This window comes from Falco cherrug, chromosome 7, assembly GCF_023634085.1.
Source record: "Falco cherrug isolate bFalChe1 chromosome 7, bFalChe1.pri, whole genome shotgun sequence".
In the NCBI taxonomy this organism is placed as follows: Eukaryota; Metazoa; Chordata; class Aves; order Falconiformes; family Falconidae; genus Falco; species Falco cherrug.
Window position 1 is genome coordinate 40,615,881 of NC_073703.1, and position 17,052 is coordinate 40,632,932.

The following is a 17,052-nucleotide window of genomic DNA, read 5'->3' on the forward strand; positions in this document are numbered from 1 at the left end:
TACTGTCCCCTGGCCTGAAGCAGAGCAGAGGCTCCTAGGGACTCGGAAGATGTGGGTACAGGCTGTCAGGTTTTAAGAAGCTGAAGCAGAAAAATCTCCCAGGAATCTCCCTGCAAGTGTCAGGAGCAGGAAAGATAAGGGATCTGGAAACAGAGGTGTGCCAGCATTGCTCCTTGGGTGCTCAGACCACTGCAGCAGCCACTGCTGTCAGGAGATGCCTTCTCACAGGGCAATGCAGTGGGCCACTCTTGTGAGCTCTGAACTGAGTGACAGGGGAAACCTCCCCAGTTCACTCAGCTGCCCACCACAATATCACCTGGCCACCAGATACAAATGAAACAGCTCGTTTACGAAAACACTAGCCTTCATCGCAATTGTGCTTTAATACTTGATGGAGACCACCACTTCATTCCTTGCCAGCTGCACCTTTTCTGGTAGTTGTCATTTGAGAACTGCATTAGATTTTTAAAAGTAGTACTGTATGTAAAGGATACAGTAATTCTAACATAAATACAAAGATATCATGGAAAGCTTGAAATAAGAGGTATAATTCAATTATGAACTAAATTTTAATTAAAAACCTGTGAAAATAATTTGAAAAGAAGTTTTCTGGATACGTTTCTCAAGTTTAACCTTCCAATATCCTGTGTCTCAATTACAATACAAACAACTGAACTGATTTCTTGCCTTTTTTGTTTAAATGCCATAATACATGCACGAGAGTCTGAGCTTCAGTGAGTGCATTTCTAGGTCACCATCAGCAGTTAATTGGAAAATCTAACCATAAGAAATATATTTGCATTCAAAAAAATGTCCAAAAGCATGACAGAGGATGTACACATATTTCCATCTATCTGCAGTGTATTTAGCATACCTTAAAACTATTTCTAACATACTTCAAATGTATTATTATTATAATTTTCAATATTCTATATGGCAACTGGTCTCATTCTTACTTAGTTTCCATCAGTGCAACTCAAACTAGGATATCATAGTTGTCAAAAACTTGCAACAGTAAGAATATAGTACAACCAATGGTAAGTAAAGCCAGTAAAATGCAAAACATTTAGATTTGTTGTTCTCTTTATTTTTAAATAAATGCTGCTTTACTATAACTTAACCACTAACTAAGGAACGATAAAAGGTTACAGCTTGTGATTACTAACTGTTGGGCTTTCTCATACTTTCACAAGTTATGAAATAAATTTTAATGGATCTGATTCAATTTCATTTATAGAAAAGTAAACCTCCTACATTCACTGATTTCAATGAAATCATCCTTAATTCACATCAGTGTAGCTAGTAACAATAGGTACGCAGCAACAACTTTTCATTGCAGACTCAGCTTCAGTTTAAATTTGCTATATACCAGTAACGTAGCAGTGCTTCCATTATATTACCCTAACACTAAAAACAACATTTCAATATAGCTGTATCCAAAATGTATGCAAAAAAATGTGACTACCTGGCTACAAGCAAAGCCAAATTCACTGTAGAAAATACATGCACTAAATATCCTTTTCCTTTAGAAAAAGAAAACCTGGTTTGAAATAAACTTCTTAGCACGAAAATGGAACACAAATAAATAATCTCATTCTTTTAAAAAGGGTTATCTTGACATAAAATACCATTTTGTATAAGCAAGATGCAGTGAGAGTTTTATTTTGGGGGGGGTTATCAATACTGAACACAAGTTACATGTCAAACAAGTGGTCTGATCCTACTCCTCTGGCCTCGGTAGCAAAATGCTCCTTGATTTCTATGGGAAGAGGGCTGGGCTTTCTGTTATTAGGTGACTACTACAGTCTCAGACAAAAACTGCTTAGCTTGTTGCACCAAATAGAGTCAGACTTGCACCTCTAATGCTGCTTAAATAGACTAGTTCCATGTGTACATTAAACCACTCCAGAAGACAGGTACTATTCCCTGAAAGGTGATGTGTTTGCAGTGTCTGTGTTCCAACTGGAATCTCATTAGAAAAACAGTAATCTTGCTGTACAGCTGTGTAGTAAGATAGGACATGCAACGCATGAATTCATTGAATCCCAAGGGTGATCATCTCTCTGAAATCCTTTTCTAGATAAGCATGTTCACACATGGTAAAAAAAAAGCTCTCAAGCAGCAACAGTTATTACTGCTGAATAAATATTCACATTACTTCTCAACAGGCAATATACTCACCTGGCAAAAAAAAAAAATAATAGTATGCTCATGAAGGATTAGACAGGCACTGACTAAATTAGTCCTACTGCAGTTTTGTTAAGCTCTTTGGTGTGTATTACTATTTAATACCATAGAACAAAAATTTCTTTCTCTCCCCCCTCCATTTTTTTTTCTCTTTCTTTAATAGAACAAGAGTTCCTTTTGTGGGTTGACTTCCAAGCATTAAGAAAGGTAACATAACCTGACTATTCACACTTAGAGTTCTTAATTACTGCACTACACACAAGACATTGCTAAAATGAATGCTGCACAGTAGCCAAAGTAGTCCTATTAAATACTCTAAAATGCAGAGTATGAGTGTTGGCGTGATACTCCACGGTACTTGAACAAATGTACTTTGAGGAATTTGACAAAAGCTAGATTTAAGTAACTGCTAGCGTTTCTATTCTGAATACCATCATCCAGAATCCCAGTATTCTGACTGGTAGAGCCTTTCAAAACAAGCCTGTTTATTCTTTGCCTTACAAAAGACTCATCAGCTGGTTTGGTTTGTTTCTGTTTGCCACTAGCAGAGGTATATTTGTAAGCAGCTTTCTGGTGAAAGTCACTGGGAAAAGCTCAGCAAGTCTATGAATTTTGACAGAGAAAGTCCTCTAGACGGGGGGAAAGCAAACTCCATCGGCCATCCTCTGTCTGGCTCTTTTAAACCCTTCCTAAAGTAATGACTTACTCCATTGATTAGTATTTTGAACTTTACAGATGAATAAAGCATAGGTAATTAGAAGAGTTCCTCATAGCCAAATGATAAAAGCAAAATATACCAATATAGATCCAAAAGGTACTCCAAGGTACCCCTTTAACAAAAAAAAACAAACCCCAAACTCAAACCAGAACTGTCTTAAACATGTTAACCTTTTACAACATACCTGTTTGTTAAATATTCCAATCTTTTTAGGCTTTTCCCTGGTGCTGGTCTCTGTTTAATTAATAATCACAGTGTTTGCACATCTTGAATGCTTTGTTTTAATGTCTCACTCCCTTTTGTGGCTTGATCTGCTGTGAGTGTTTAATGAGAGCCATTTCTCAGGTTTTTATGCGGAATTATTATATGGAGGAGAAAGTGATAATAACTCAGTCTTCTGTTAATTACACATCTAATTATTCTCAGAATTTTATTTATAATTGTGTCTGCCAGCAGGCTTTGTTTCAATTATCATAGCCAGATTGGAAACAGACCTTAAATTAATTGCTTTCTGTAAACAACCATATTTTCAAACAAAAAATAAGTATTAATATTTATTTTTTAAACTCAAAATACTCCCTTCTCTGATAGTCATTCTTGTAAACTAAAACCTTAGAGAGCCATATAAAATCTTAGCCCTTCAATAATAACAATACATAAGCTAGCAAATGTTCTTAGAGGACAACAAAATAACTTCATTAAGACAAATACTATTTATGGTCAAAGGGGGGTTGTTTTTTTTTCTGAACGGTAATCAGGCCTTTTATGTTAAAAGTCTTCAAATAGGAAGCCTCACCTCTAGAGGCACAGCGGTGCCATTACTCAAATAGAATAAGCGTTCTTTCAAGGGTGAAAGGGAAAGAAACACCTGGTTTTGATGCTGTTAGATTCCCACTTGCGAGCTAGGAAACCCCTTGTGTAGCACAGTATTTCTACAATGATGCAGAACTCATCTGAAACGTAAGCTGCTCAAAGTTCTCAGTCCAGGAAATCACACTTTCAGAGAAAAACTATTCAACAAAAATCATCTTTAGAAAGTACAATCCTATACATATTACTGCATTTATCATATAGGATAACATTGTTTCAACCATAACGATCAACCTAGAAGTAATTGTAGGATGACAGAAAGAGATTCAGACACAGATATTTCACAGAGCACAGATGACTGACGTACACATCCTCTTCCAATAATATATAAATATATACAATAGTTGCATATTTTAGGGATTAAGTTGTAGTAGGATTCAGATCTTGGCTATAGAAAGCAAAATTATTTCTTATAGGTAGTGGATCTGTAACCTGACAGAGAGAAAATGACACTGTGCAATACTGCACATTTAAAATTTAAGAAATAGTTTGCTTTTATATCGAACACATTTCCCTTCAACACCAGTCCCCTGCGAGCCCCTACTCCCTTACCAAAATGAATGCTGGAAGAGAAGCCCGTGAGACTTACCTGTCTGCTTTACAGGAGACAAAGAAGTTTAAAGCATCAAAGTTCTTGTGACAATCAGCCACTAACATTTAGGTTACCTGGAAATAATTACATTCTTCCATCTTTTAGCTTTCTCAGTAAGTGAAAGCTGGTGATGGATGCCAGCAGCCTTGTTAAAATATCACTGTAATCCGTTCAAGCTCTGGAGATTGCTTAGAAAACCAAGTCATAAACACGCAGTGTCTATAGCTTCACAAGCAGCTCAGCATTTTCCAAGCGTGTACATGTCTTCCTTTTCCAATACTGTACTTTACAGAACACACTACCTATTTCAATTTCAATAGAAAGAACACAATTTTTGAGAGTGAATTCTATGTGAACAAAAGTGTTTTACATGTTTAAGCTTTCTCACATCAAATAATTATGATTTCAGGAAAGGATTTTTTGGTTGTTGCTCTTTCCTCTTTAAAAAAAAAAAAAAAAAGAGCTTCAAATAGAGAAGCAAGAAGCAAGAAGCAAAGAAGAGAATATAGCAGTTCAAGAAGCAGCAGGGAAGGGTGGGTGTCTTGTGATTGCTTTGAGTTAATACTCCTCAGGGGGAGATGAAAAAAGCACAAATACAGCAAAATCTGTCTTACAGAGTAAAAATCTGTTGTATAAGCCAGTCTCTGGCAAAGCAAAACAGCATGTGCATTTATTCCATTAATTTCTAGTGTGCTAGAGTACAAAGGAAATTAGAAGCTTTATGTTTATTAGAGGCAAACAGGTAGGAAAAGGAAAGAAAATTCAGTATATGTAACTACTATAATTGTTTCTGCTCCCCCGAGAAACGTATCAGCTCCAAAATCTATCATCAATGTGAATGTGAAAGAAGCATTTATGAGTACCACAGAACATTTTATCATTACCAATATTGTCTAGAGCACATGCGAAGAACGAACATTTAATAATGCTGCATCCCCTAGATACAAATAAACACATTGTGACTGTTCTTTCTATAGCCTAAACATACCAGGTCTTTGGACTCACTGGAAAATATGTCTATGGAGGTGGTTATAAGAATCATAAGTGCTGAACACTTTGGAATAACTGACCCAATTACTGACACTAAGCAATGGGAACTTCAGCCTGAAAACCTTAATTCAAATCCCACTGAAACCCATGAAAATAGATTTTGAGAGGCTGTGGATGAGGACCTTTGCCAGCTGGCTCCTGTGTCCCTAGGCAGCACTATGTAGTTAGACCATAAAGTCACCAAAAACATCTTGGAAGGAGCTGGTTGAAAGCCTGCTCTGACCTGAAGCTCTCCTGGATATAACAGTGTGATGTTGGGTCTGAATTTGCTCAGATAATGTATGCAGCACTAATACATGGCTGTTCCCTTCAGGGCCAAAAAGAAAACATTCCATTTATTTGTATGATGAGTCCAGTCACAGACCAAAATGCCACTGAACCAAATGCTATTCAAGCATAAAACAAAGAAACTCCCCAGCTGCATGAATTTACGGTCCATCTGTCCCCTTTCATACTTTCCACACACACTGCCCACCTGCAGTGCCACCAAATCTTGCAGAACACAGGGTTCTTAAATTTAAAGCTTTCCTATTACAAATACTGCCATACTTTAGATAGTTTTTTTCCCCATAGCAGAGCTTGATCCAGCCCTTAACAATCAGTGAAAACATTACATTTTGAAAAAATAAAATTAAAATTGACCCGATTTCCACTATCCCAGTTGTTAGAGGGGCTAGAGTCAATGTTCATCTGTGTGATAAACTTAAAATATGAAAAAGGGGGAATGGCCCATGTTTCGCATTTGAGCTCTGAGGAACTGCACACACCAGATAGAGCAAATCCCACATCCTTGGCACAGAAGAAATCATTGATAGCTCAGGGCTTTGCCTGAAAATGCTGCAGCACTAAGTTTAGTTTGCATATTCCTTTGCCATATTCACAATTTGTATTTTGCTGCAGTCCAAGCATCATCCTAAGCTTATATGTGCATGGAAAACTGCCTGCCCTTTGATAATGCTTTGGCTGCTGATCTTGTAGGGGAAGTATTTGCTTATGTGTCCCTAAGCATTAGATATGCTGGCAACTCCCTCTCTATATCCGATGCCCAGGTAGAAGGCAAATGCTGTTTCTGGATGCTCAGCAGCCCCACTGCCCCTGGAAAAGCCAAAACTAGGAAGGTGGGAATGCAGTGTTTTGAAGCATTGCAGAGGAAATCCTCAGCCTACCACTCAGTCCAGCAGCTTTCAGTGACATCTTGAGCTTTATTAACACCCCCCAGACCCTTCCAGGTCCCTAAAAAAATTTCCCTCTTCCGTGTCAACTCTGAAATTTGGCTAAGTGTTTGTTCCTTTTGAGAGTCTTCCCACTAGCACAGCGCTGCTCTCCAGCCAAGCCTTGACAGAGCCTCACATGTAGTACCCCTGTGATAAAAAAAGCAATAAAGCTGTTGCACCATCTATCTCAGCATACATAAGCAAACAGCAACACTTCCATCCAAAAAGAAACTGCCACTGCTACCCCATGCAGTGCTTTCTGCACACTAACATATATTCCTCACGATGCTAAGTGGATACCACAGATGAAGGGTTATCCCCAGGAACTGTCACTGCAACAGTCTCTGACATTATATGGCAGAAATCTCTATGCCCATCCTGTTTTCAAACCACATGTGATTTCTAAATATGCTTATCACACATTCTGTCTTTTTAGCATGTCCAGAGTTCCCATTTTGGTTTTCCAGCACAAAAAATCTTTGAAGAGGTCTGATGCTGAATGGAATTTTGAAAGGCTGGACCATTTTAATACTAGGGAGTAGGAGAAAAAGATTAGAAAAAAAGATACAAGATATCAGTGGCTTCATTCAGAAGCAGAGACCAGGGCCATGAAATTTCTTAAGCATCAAGAATTTCTGTTTTGACACTACAAAGTGCACCTGCCTTTAGAAATTATTTTGAATGCCTGGATTCCCCCTCTTCCATCAGGTCCAATAATCCTTGTGTAAAAATACATGCCTTGTATTTTGTACAAAACACTTCCAGCACTCAAAGATACATTTCAGGAATAGAGGTCAACGTGTGTATGTCCCAAAGCGAGGATATTAATAACACTAAAAGATCTATAGTTTTCCATGAGACATGTCATTTCAGCTACTGACCGTAAAAAATTGAATTTGTTCCAAGGGTTGTTTTTGCATAGGAAGGTGACGCTACCCTTGAAGAGGGCTTATGGATATCCCCCGCTCATTCTGGGAGAGTCTGAGTGTCCCAGGAAGAACTCTGAGCATCTTCATCTCCTTTTGAAAGTCAGCGGGAACTGAGTGAGCGTATATGGCCCCTCAAGGAGCCAGGATACTAGCAAGCATCATATAACGCTGTATTGTGTGACTTGGATTTTCCCAGGTATTATTCTAGCATGAAAAAAGCCTTTGACAGACTGTGATCAATTAATTTTAGCTAATACATGCATGTTCCTGCTCAGAGAATCCTTACCAAAGCAATTCTCTCTATGCATCTTGGCAAGATATTTTCACTAAATATTATATTCTGCACAATTTCCTTGGTGAAATGTTATCAAATGGCAAAACAGTCCCAAGACCTGAAAGAAAATGCTAAAAAATCATAACAACTACTAAAAGTTAGCACTGTCCATGGTGCTGAGTCTTGTAAGAAGAAACAATAAACAATGAACACAGAGATAAAAAGAGGTGGAAACTGGTGTCTAACGATTATGTTACTTCCATTTCTAACCAGAAACATAAATCCTGATGCACTCTGTGCATACCCATATTCATATCTGGAATAAATTTATTTGTGCTTAAACAAGTCATCCCTATATATAAGAATGAGGACGTTGAGTCAGCAGGCCTAACACAGTTTTGGCTTGAGTTCAGCCATATTTTAAAATAAAAGTTTGTGATTACTTCTACTTGTAGCAGCAGCAGCAAGAAATTCAAGAACTGTGTTTAGTTTTGATTAAGCTCAAACAGTTCCTTTATGTCAGATACAAAATCAGTTCTAAAGCTGCAGAGCTGGACAGGCTGCTATTGGGCTATCTTAAGATAGTCCCCTAGAGATCAAAGTATATTACATTCCCTGCAAAAGAGTGGAATGTATATGTAAACACATCTAGAGCATGCCAATGCACGTGTCAACATGAATCTAAACTGACAACTTTTTATTTGTTGTCCTATCCTTAGTGTTCCAGTGCCCAAATATCTAATGCAAGCTTGAGAAAGAGGCAGCATTTTTTTCATAGTCCAGAAAGAGAGAAAACTCCTTCATCAAAGGAAAATTACTCTGATCTTTCTGCTGTTTTAAAAGAAGGTTACAACACATTTGCTGCAGGCATCATGGATGTGATGAATAGGGGGATACTGTAATAAGCTGACAGGATACATGGATATAATGCCATTATTTTTTTTCCTCTGACTTCTATGAACTATACCGGGTACAAGAGTGCATCACAGTCTGAAGTGAGCTAGACCCATCAGCTCTTGAGGAGTGCGGGGCAGAAATCTAAATTGCTTGATGACCCCTCAGCCCCCTAAAGATAAAAGAAAAATTACCAAATGGAGGTGGAACAGAAAGAAGAAAGACTATTGAAGAAAGGTCAACTCAAGGATAAAAGTAGTCATGGGAAAGGCTTATGGCAAAGAAGAAATAGGAACGTCAAGGGGGGGAAAGCTGTAGGAAGAGGGTTAGAGAGAACAGAGGTATAGGCTGAGGGCAATGGGTGATAGCATTGAAGCATATGCAAAAGGACAAAGATGTGAAGCAAACAGCCTGGAATCCTGGCAGAAACTACCTGGAATCAGGTAAGAAGGAAGAAGATTCCCCAAACTGCAATTTGATCATGTAATGGAATTAGCTAGCAGGATTGAAAATTCTTCTGATTTACTTTACTCTCCAGGAACAAATCACTGGCAATAATTGAAAAAAGAAGGTGAACATATCCTAATTTGGTTGTTCATCTTTTTAAATAGCTCTAGGCAACATTTCAGGACTAAGCTTTTACTGAAGCATTTATCAGAAAACATTTCTTTTACTTCTGTAGTGTTTGCTACCTGACATACAAGTACCTGGGATCTGGATGCTTAGAAGCATATTGCTTTCTCATGGAGAACCCAAGCGTGTTCTTGAAAACTGAGCTGGAGCAATACGTGAAAATATTGCTCCAGCCTTTCAATACCATTCATAAATTAAAAGCCACCACCACCAAGCTGCCAAAGGAGCTGTTTCAGCTATGCAGTTTTACACTGCATTGATATGAATTAGGCATGCTCTTATGGGTGGCTACTGTGTCTCAGCTGACCAGAATGGCAAATTCCAGCTCACAGTCAATAAGCAAAAGTTAAGAGCTTTTTAACTTCTTTTGACACGAAAACCCATACCAGTTGACATTTTTCCTTGCTTCGGTTTTAATATCACACGTTGTCTTCTACCAAGCAGTGCTCATTCAAGGCCTAGTGAGTGTCAGTGCTGCTCAGCTAGAACCCCAAAGGGATTAAAACCCTGGATGTAATGGCAACAAGTACAGGACAAAAAGAACATTTCAAAAATCACAGGCTTATAAGATAATTCAGGTTGGAAGGGACCTCAGGAGGTCATCCAGCCAATCTTTGACTCTGACCCAGTTTTGCCTGCTTGCCAGATGCACCCACTTTTCTCTCAAGCATAGCTGTAGGAACTGGCTTTTATCAGTGTGTGTGTCTTGAACAGATGTCACAAATTTTATTGTTCTTTCTTTTAAATTTTTTTCTAACTTCATACCTTCAAGAAAAGACAGTGCTTAAATATTATGAATGTATTATAGCATTCTCACCATATGCTAGTCTGTAGGCTTGATAAAACACAGATAAATAAACCCCAGATAAATTAAAAGAAGATAAATAAACCACCGTTATTATATATGCTGCTATTTTGATACAGGCATTGCATGGGAAAGATATTTGGACACATATGAAAGGTTCAGCCCAGTCATCCGTTCATGAGAGCATTCACATTGCAGAGAGCCTGACCACAGTTCTTTCCTGAGCACTTTGAACAGTACATGCAGTAACATTTTTTAAACTCCATTTGAACAGAAAAGAAAGTATGTTTGCATCTCATGTGACTCATTAACTGAACAGAGCGATCATATATCAATCAAGCTACGTATAGAGAGGAATATATTATCACAGTGAGTCTGTAGTCTTGTCTCTAATTAACATGGCTTAACCAGACACAATAAGCAGTCTCACTGTGTAAGCACACTCCTGTGACTGTCATACAAAAAAATAACCTGGAAAGGTTGAAAGGATTTCAGTCCAAAAACCTTGTAATTTTTTCATCATCACAGTTCAATTTCATTTCAACTTGCAAGCTTTCGAAGGTAGCAGTTGAGAACAGTACTTGAAGACCGAGAGCTAGTATCATCATTACCCATATGCTAAACAGACACATTTACTTCTCAAAAAAAGACATTGTGATGCTTTCATTATAATTGGTAAACTGCTTTGCAATCACAGAAAGAAAACTGTCTTTCTGTTTCACTGTCCAAAGCGAAACAATTTTTATTCGTAAGAAAGTTTTTGCTTTTTAGTCCACTTGTAGACTTCCATTTACATGTTTCCTCTTTCTTACTCCTACAAAATCTTCTGCTGTTTGGTCTTTAGTTTGCACTTTTATCCTTATCTTTGGAAACAGTTTACACTGGGTTCTGGCATAATGCTTTGCACATTTGCCCTACTGAATATCAAAGAACACCGCTTTTTTTACGAAGTCATTAGGAAACAAAATTTCATAAACGCTAGTATCATTCACATTACAAAACAGCATTTTGCAATCTTAGCTTTGCATCCTTAACTAACAATCCTCACTGAAGAGTAATACTGCTTGACTTTACCAGATTTCTTGTATAGTTATTTTTTTTTAAATACCTCTTTTGTTTATCCAAGAACAATAAAATACAGAAACTTAAGATAGGCAAAGAATAAACAAATAGTATTATTACCCATATCCGTACTGTACCAGCACTTTGTCAAGAGAAACTATCCTGAACCTTCTGTCCTGAGGCTTTAAAGCAAAGGTCACAGTAACTTGTGCTCTTGAAAGATCCTGTGGCTTTTCCCATAAGCTTCAGGTGACAACTGCAGAACCTTGGACAAAATCCAACTCAGGAAATTGCCTTCTAACTATATCAAATAATTTCTACAGATTCGACTGAGTAATGTATTTTTTTCTACTCTCCATCTTAAGGTCCTGTTGCTGGGCAGCCTTCAGTAACATGAACATTTTACCCAAGAGTTCTTTCGAATTCCAAACACTCCTAAATAGTTAAATTTCACAAAGTATATTAGTAACTGGATTCAAAGGAGCCATAAAAGCTCTAGCTTTTCTATTTTCTATCTTACATTAAAGAAATAAGTTCTTGTTCTAACACAGTATTTTTCTAAACTCTAACTTCACAATGGGTAATTTCTTATTCCTTTTTATTTATTTTTCTCCTACAAATGATGAAAAATAATCTCTTCTTTAAGCTATCTTGTTAGAGTCTGATTGTGAATTTTTAGCATGAGAAAAGACAGGACCTGTTTCTTCATTTTTAACATAGCTGATCTAATGGACAGTATGTTTTTTGTTAATTACTCTAAACCTGAATTATATAGAGAAGAGCAATGGTCAAAGGCTAGACACTTTCAGCTGCTTGAAAGTGCAACTAGAGCCCCTGGATTAGCTTGCAATGCCATCATGAGCCTGAAATTTATGGGGAACATTAGGACCAAGGTTCTGTGAATATTATGGCTGAAGGTTTTGGAAAAACTTAACTCAGCAAAGCCACAAGAGAGCACCATCCAAGTCTGCTGTCCCACAGCAGTTTCACAGTTGAGCATTATCTGCCTCTCTCCATCAGCAGCCCCTGGGCAGTGATCCATTCTGAGGAGGCCCTTTGTCTCAGCCAGTTCTGTTCCAGTTGCTTGAACAGGGCGAGGCTTATTGTCAGTGAAGGGGGGGGGGGGGGGGGGGGGGGCTGGCCATCCTGGTGCACAAGAAGTGTCACACTAAATCACTTTTAATAGATTTTGTTTTGCAGACACATGCCTAGACCTGCTGGAAATCTCAAACAGTTCTATAAATGTTGAATGACTGTACTAGAAGATATATGTTTAAAGGCTACACCTTCCTAAGAAACATCACTTTCACACTTGAGTTTTCCTCTGTCTTATAATACCTATATTATGATGAAAAATATATTTATAGTCTGTGAAGAAAATACCATCTCCTGTGAAGACAAAGCCATTAAGGTTCTTTTGGTCTACATAGGCTTATTTCCTTCTAACTGCGTACATTTTTGTCCACAGTTAGTTTTAGATAATAATATTATTCTCTACTAAGTATTTCAAATGATATATCGAGTACTTATTCTATCAAACAGCTGCCATAAAATAGTCTTAAAATGGAAGATTAAGATCCCCAAATTCAGTCCCTGACAGCATTATAATTGCATATACAATCTTAATACAGCCATGGGCATATGCAGTTTTGAATATAATTTTCATATACTTTATGCATCTCTTTATGATTTTAAAAATACATGTGAAACAGCATTAAATAAAGACCAGGTAATATTTTCACAAACTACAGGAAAGAGAACAAAGTTTGTCCATGCATTTTGAAATTCCAGGTATTTAATAAACTACAGCTTCTAATATGTGCAAGACAGGGAGAACTGGAGGGGCATATTTGTGTCTTTAAATGGGATAATGATTATATTTTAGAGGAGTGATAATCTGCAAGGAAGGTCCCATTCACTAGGAAGCATTAGCTCCTAAATGCAACCTCAACAGGATACAGTAAGTTGCACACTATAAAAAATCCTCTTTGAGCCTATCAGAAACTGTAGTATACTGGGTGATAATCCATGTTCTTTCATTAATCATTAATCTTCAATATTCAAGTTCGTGGTTTTTTCTTTGAAACTTTAATACACTTCTAACACTTTGCTTTGTTTTTTTAATATATTACACACATGCTCATGAAGATGAAGAGAACCAACTAGCAATATTTTCACAAAAATATATTTTGTTTCATAGCCTGTGGAATAATTTAACAAGTATGCATACATAACAGGAACAATTACCTAGTTCTGCAATATGTTTCATCTGTTACATTGTATTTCTCATTCTAAACACCTACTGTACAAGCTTCTCCCAAACAATTCTCATAAAATACATGATGGGTGATCATTACAGAGAGTTATATTTCTGAATTAAACTATTTAAAGCTGAATAAAATAAAGCAAATTCTGTTCTCATTTATACTTTAATGCAAAATTTGCTTAATAAATTATTTTTTAGCAGAATTCCACAAAGCTTTTGTAATGAAATCCAGAACAAGGAGAGAGCCCTCAGACATACCAAATTTACAGAAAGGTTTTCTCTAACGTGCCCATTTTTTAAAATTCTGTTAATCTCACAGTCTTTACAATTACATATATATCATAGATGACAGTGGTATTCATAACTAAACCCAAGAAAATAGGTTTTTTTTCCTGTTTTTCTTTTGTTACCAGTTTTTTCAGCTTTGTCCTTCAGCAAGTTATTTAAAACTTCTGTTCTCAGGACTTATTTATTCTTGTCTCTCCTCAGTGAAGTTATAGGGCTAATTTATATGCAGCAAACACATAAAAATTCCACAAGAATCTGCACAAATATTTCCCTATCCTTTTATACAATATCTCATTGTTACAGTAGTTGATTTCTCTACAGTTTTAACAAAATACATGCTCTATACTTCTTAATAAATCATGAGAGAATACCTATTAGATAAAAAGTAAGAAAAGGGTATGAAAAGTTAGAAATGTTGATATGGCTTTCCTAAACAAAACCAAAACAAAACAAAAAAAACAACAAAAAACCCCAACACACAAACAAAACTCTGAAAAAAATAATCCCTATTAATCTAACAGTCTTAGAGCCTATATTATGCATAATATGACTCAACACACAACACAGATACTTTGCCCATCAAAAATTTGAAACCTATATGGTTTTCCACCAGAAAGACATGTTATAAACAATAAGGCAACAATCAAATTTCATTTTAGCAGTTTTGTTGGTCTACAGTGGAACAAAGTATAACCAATACATATTTTTTTTCTCCAAGTCTGATATTTCTATGCCCTCAAAAACCATTATATCTGTGGCTTTGCATAAAAAGAGGGAGGTGAGGGGTGGCGGGGTGGAGTGGATAGAAGAAGAAACATGAACCGCTTAATCTAAGGAAATATAAAAACTTCTAAATTATTGCAAAGTGGGACAGGTACACCAAAAGAACATTTGAGATACCGACTTTTTGTTTCCCAGTTTCAATGTTAAAATCTAGGGATGAAATTCTGTTCTATTTCTCTTAGGTGACCATTTTCATTGAAATAGGAATTTGTTCAGATTTATTGTGAAGTATCAGAACAGGAGAGGACCTCTTAAGGCAGCCACTCATTCTTTTTCTAGCCAACTATGTAATTCCTGTACTTGATTTCCAGTGCATGAGTCACAAGATATGCTTTAGGTAAAAAAAACAGAGACAAAGATTCAACACAGGGGACGGCTGTATTGAAGTATTCTGCAATGAAATTTCCAAAGATGTTTTCAGTTTTGGTATCTGCTGCCCGGTGAACATGCTTTTGGGGATCAACATCTGTGAATGCAAGTGAGACTTCTCATTTCCATTCTGTCAGGATGGGTTTTAAACAATATGAACCATTACTTCCATAGAAAAAAGGTGAATGCCTGTTTGAAAGGCGCTACTGTCTGTCTGAGGTGATATTTTTGCAAGCATTGGAAATTTTGCTCCAGTTTTATGATCTTTGAGAATGTTCCTCTATTTTTTCATTGTTTGGTGCTGGGAATTTATATCTCAGAGTAGAAGAATAAAACCCGAATTTTAAGCAAAATGCTGCCAAAGTTTTCTGCCTGTCCTTTTCTCTTCTTCTTATAGCCCCCCCCCACCTTTTTTTTTTTTTTTTTTTGGAGGGGGGAGGGGGAAGAAAGGAGGAGGGAAAAAAGGCTTTTACAAGAAAACAAAGGTATTCTTTTCTGACAGCAAGACAACAAATTTACCGATTACCATATGGAATAGGGGAATACAAGTGATTGTATGTTCAGGCTTACTGTCATTACTAAAGCTAATCTATGGATTCAGTTGGTAATATTTTTGAATATTGTCAGCTCACTGAATTTAAAAAGAGAAAATCTTCCTCTATAATTCTTTACACAAACCCAGGAGGTTTTTTATGTGCAAACCCACAAGCCCAGGCACCAGCACTGTGTGTGAATACTTATATTTCAAGGCCATGATAAGTGCTAATCCCTAGGTTATTCTTTCCTGACAAAAGAATGATCTCCAAGACTTCCAGTCAACAGTCATTCTCAGCCCTAAAAATTTTTCCCTAGGCACGAGGCCCTCTATTCAAGAAAATGTATTTGAAACAGTATAAAGGCAATACAGAACTAAACTTACCCTTGCACAACTTAGTAGACCTTTCCTGATCACATTTGAGATCCAGAAGATACATTTGATTGATCTTTATAGATACAATGTCTCTAATCACTGTGGCTCGATAATCTTGCCCCTTAGCTAAACAAGTTATCTCAGAACTGAAGTATCAGTAATTCAGTTACACAGGTTTTCTTGTTTTGTTTGGTTTTGTACTAACTAGGAAACAGTCACTCCGGGTAAGGCACAGAATTTTCTGTCCTTCTGCCCCTCACTCCATTCAGTTTGCCCAAATACCATCTTCAGCTACTAGTGAACATCAACGTGATGTACCCACATGAATCTTTTCCTGTCTCTTCAGGTGCTCCGCTGACAACAGAATTATAGGAAGTACTTAACAGAAGACCCTTTTGTAGTGAACTCATTATCTTTTGAAATGTCTTTATTTCAGTGCAACTTCCTTTCTGTTCACATGATTTGTATTTCCTGTCACAGTTTAAAGGAATTTCTACATTATTTCCATTTCATAAATCCATCATATGAGATAGGTTTAAGAAAGTCAATAATATAATTTTTTTCTCCTTTCATCTTTAGAAAGAACACTTTGTCTGAACTTCTACATTAGTGATGAAAAAAATTGAGTACAGTTGCGCAGAAGAGCTTAGTTATTAAAATGTGAATTAATCATATAAAAGGGAAAGCCTCATTGCATTTTAATGTAGTATTCACAAGATGTGATAAGTGATTCTCTTTGTTCTGGGTTTTGTCTTTGCTCTCATAATCTTGTTCTTTTTTCTCTTAAATACTACTACTTATGGTCTATGAACTATGCTGGATATAACATTTAAAGTCATAATTACATGGGTCAGAAAACATGTCACAAGTGTTTTGTGAGTTCTTAAATTCAAATCAAAACTTCAGATTTTAAGAGAAGACTTGCATATTTTTTTTCCTCCTTTTCAAGGAGAAAACATAGGTCATTCTCTGTTGGAGAAACTGTACTGAAATCATTGGAGTTATACCAACAGATAATTTGACTCAGAAGGTATCAGCATTTGAATGCTGCAATACTGCCTAATTTAATTATTTAGCAGACATAAGTCTATATGCCTTGTTCAGGTCTCACTGAAAAATAAAGCAAAGGACATGTTTCTCTGTGTACCAAGGGTATATTGATATTCTTTTTATCCCAGGAGATGGAGAAATAAAACCTGCTAAAATGT

At 36.7% G+C, this 17,052-nt stretch overlaps 1 protein-coding gene across 2 annotated transcripts in view; it reads right to left on the bottom strand.

Moving 5' to 3' along the window:
* The window catches only part of TUNAR (TCL1 upstream neural differentiation-associated RNA), a 161,889-nt gene that overhangs the window by 34,789 nt on the left and 110,048 nt on the right, over positions 1 to 17,052 (bottom strand). The window contains exon 1 of one of the 2 annotated variants that reach the window (XM_055717389.1): positions 4,365 to 4,813. The exons of the other annotated variant lie outside the window; for it this stretch is intronic. The gene's annotated coding sequence lies outside the window, so the exon portion shown is untranslated. Of the gene's footprint in view, positions 1 to 4,364; positions 4,814 to 17,052 lie in introns of those variants that run through there. 2 annotated transcript variants of the gene reach the window in all.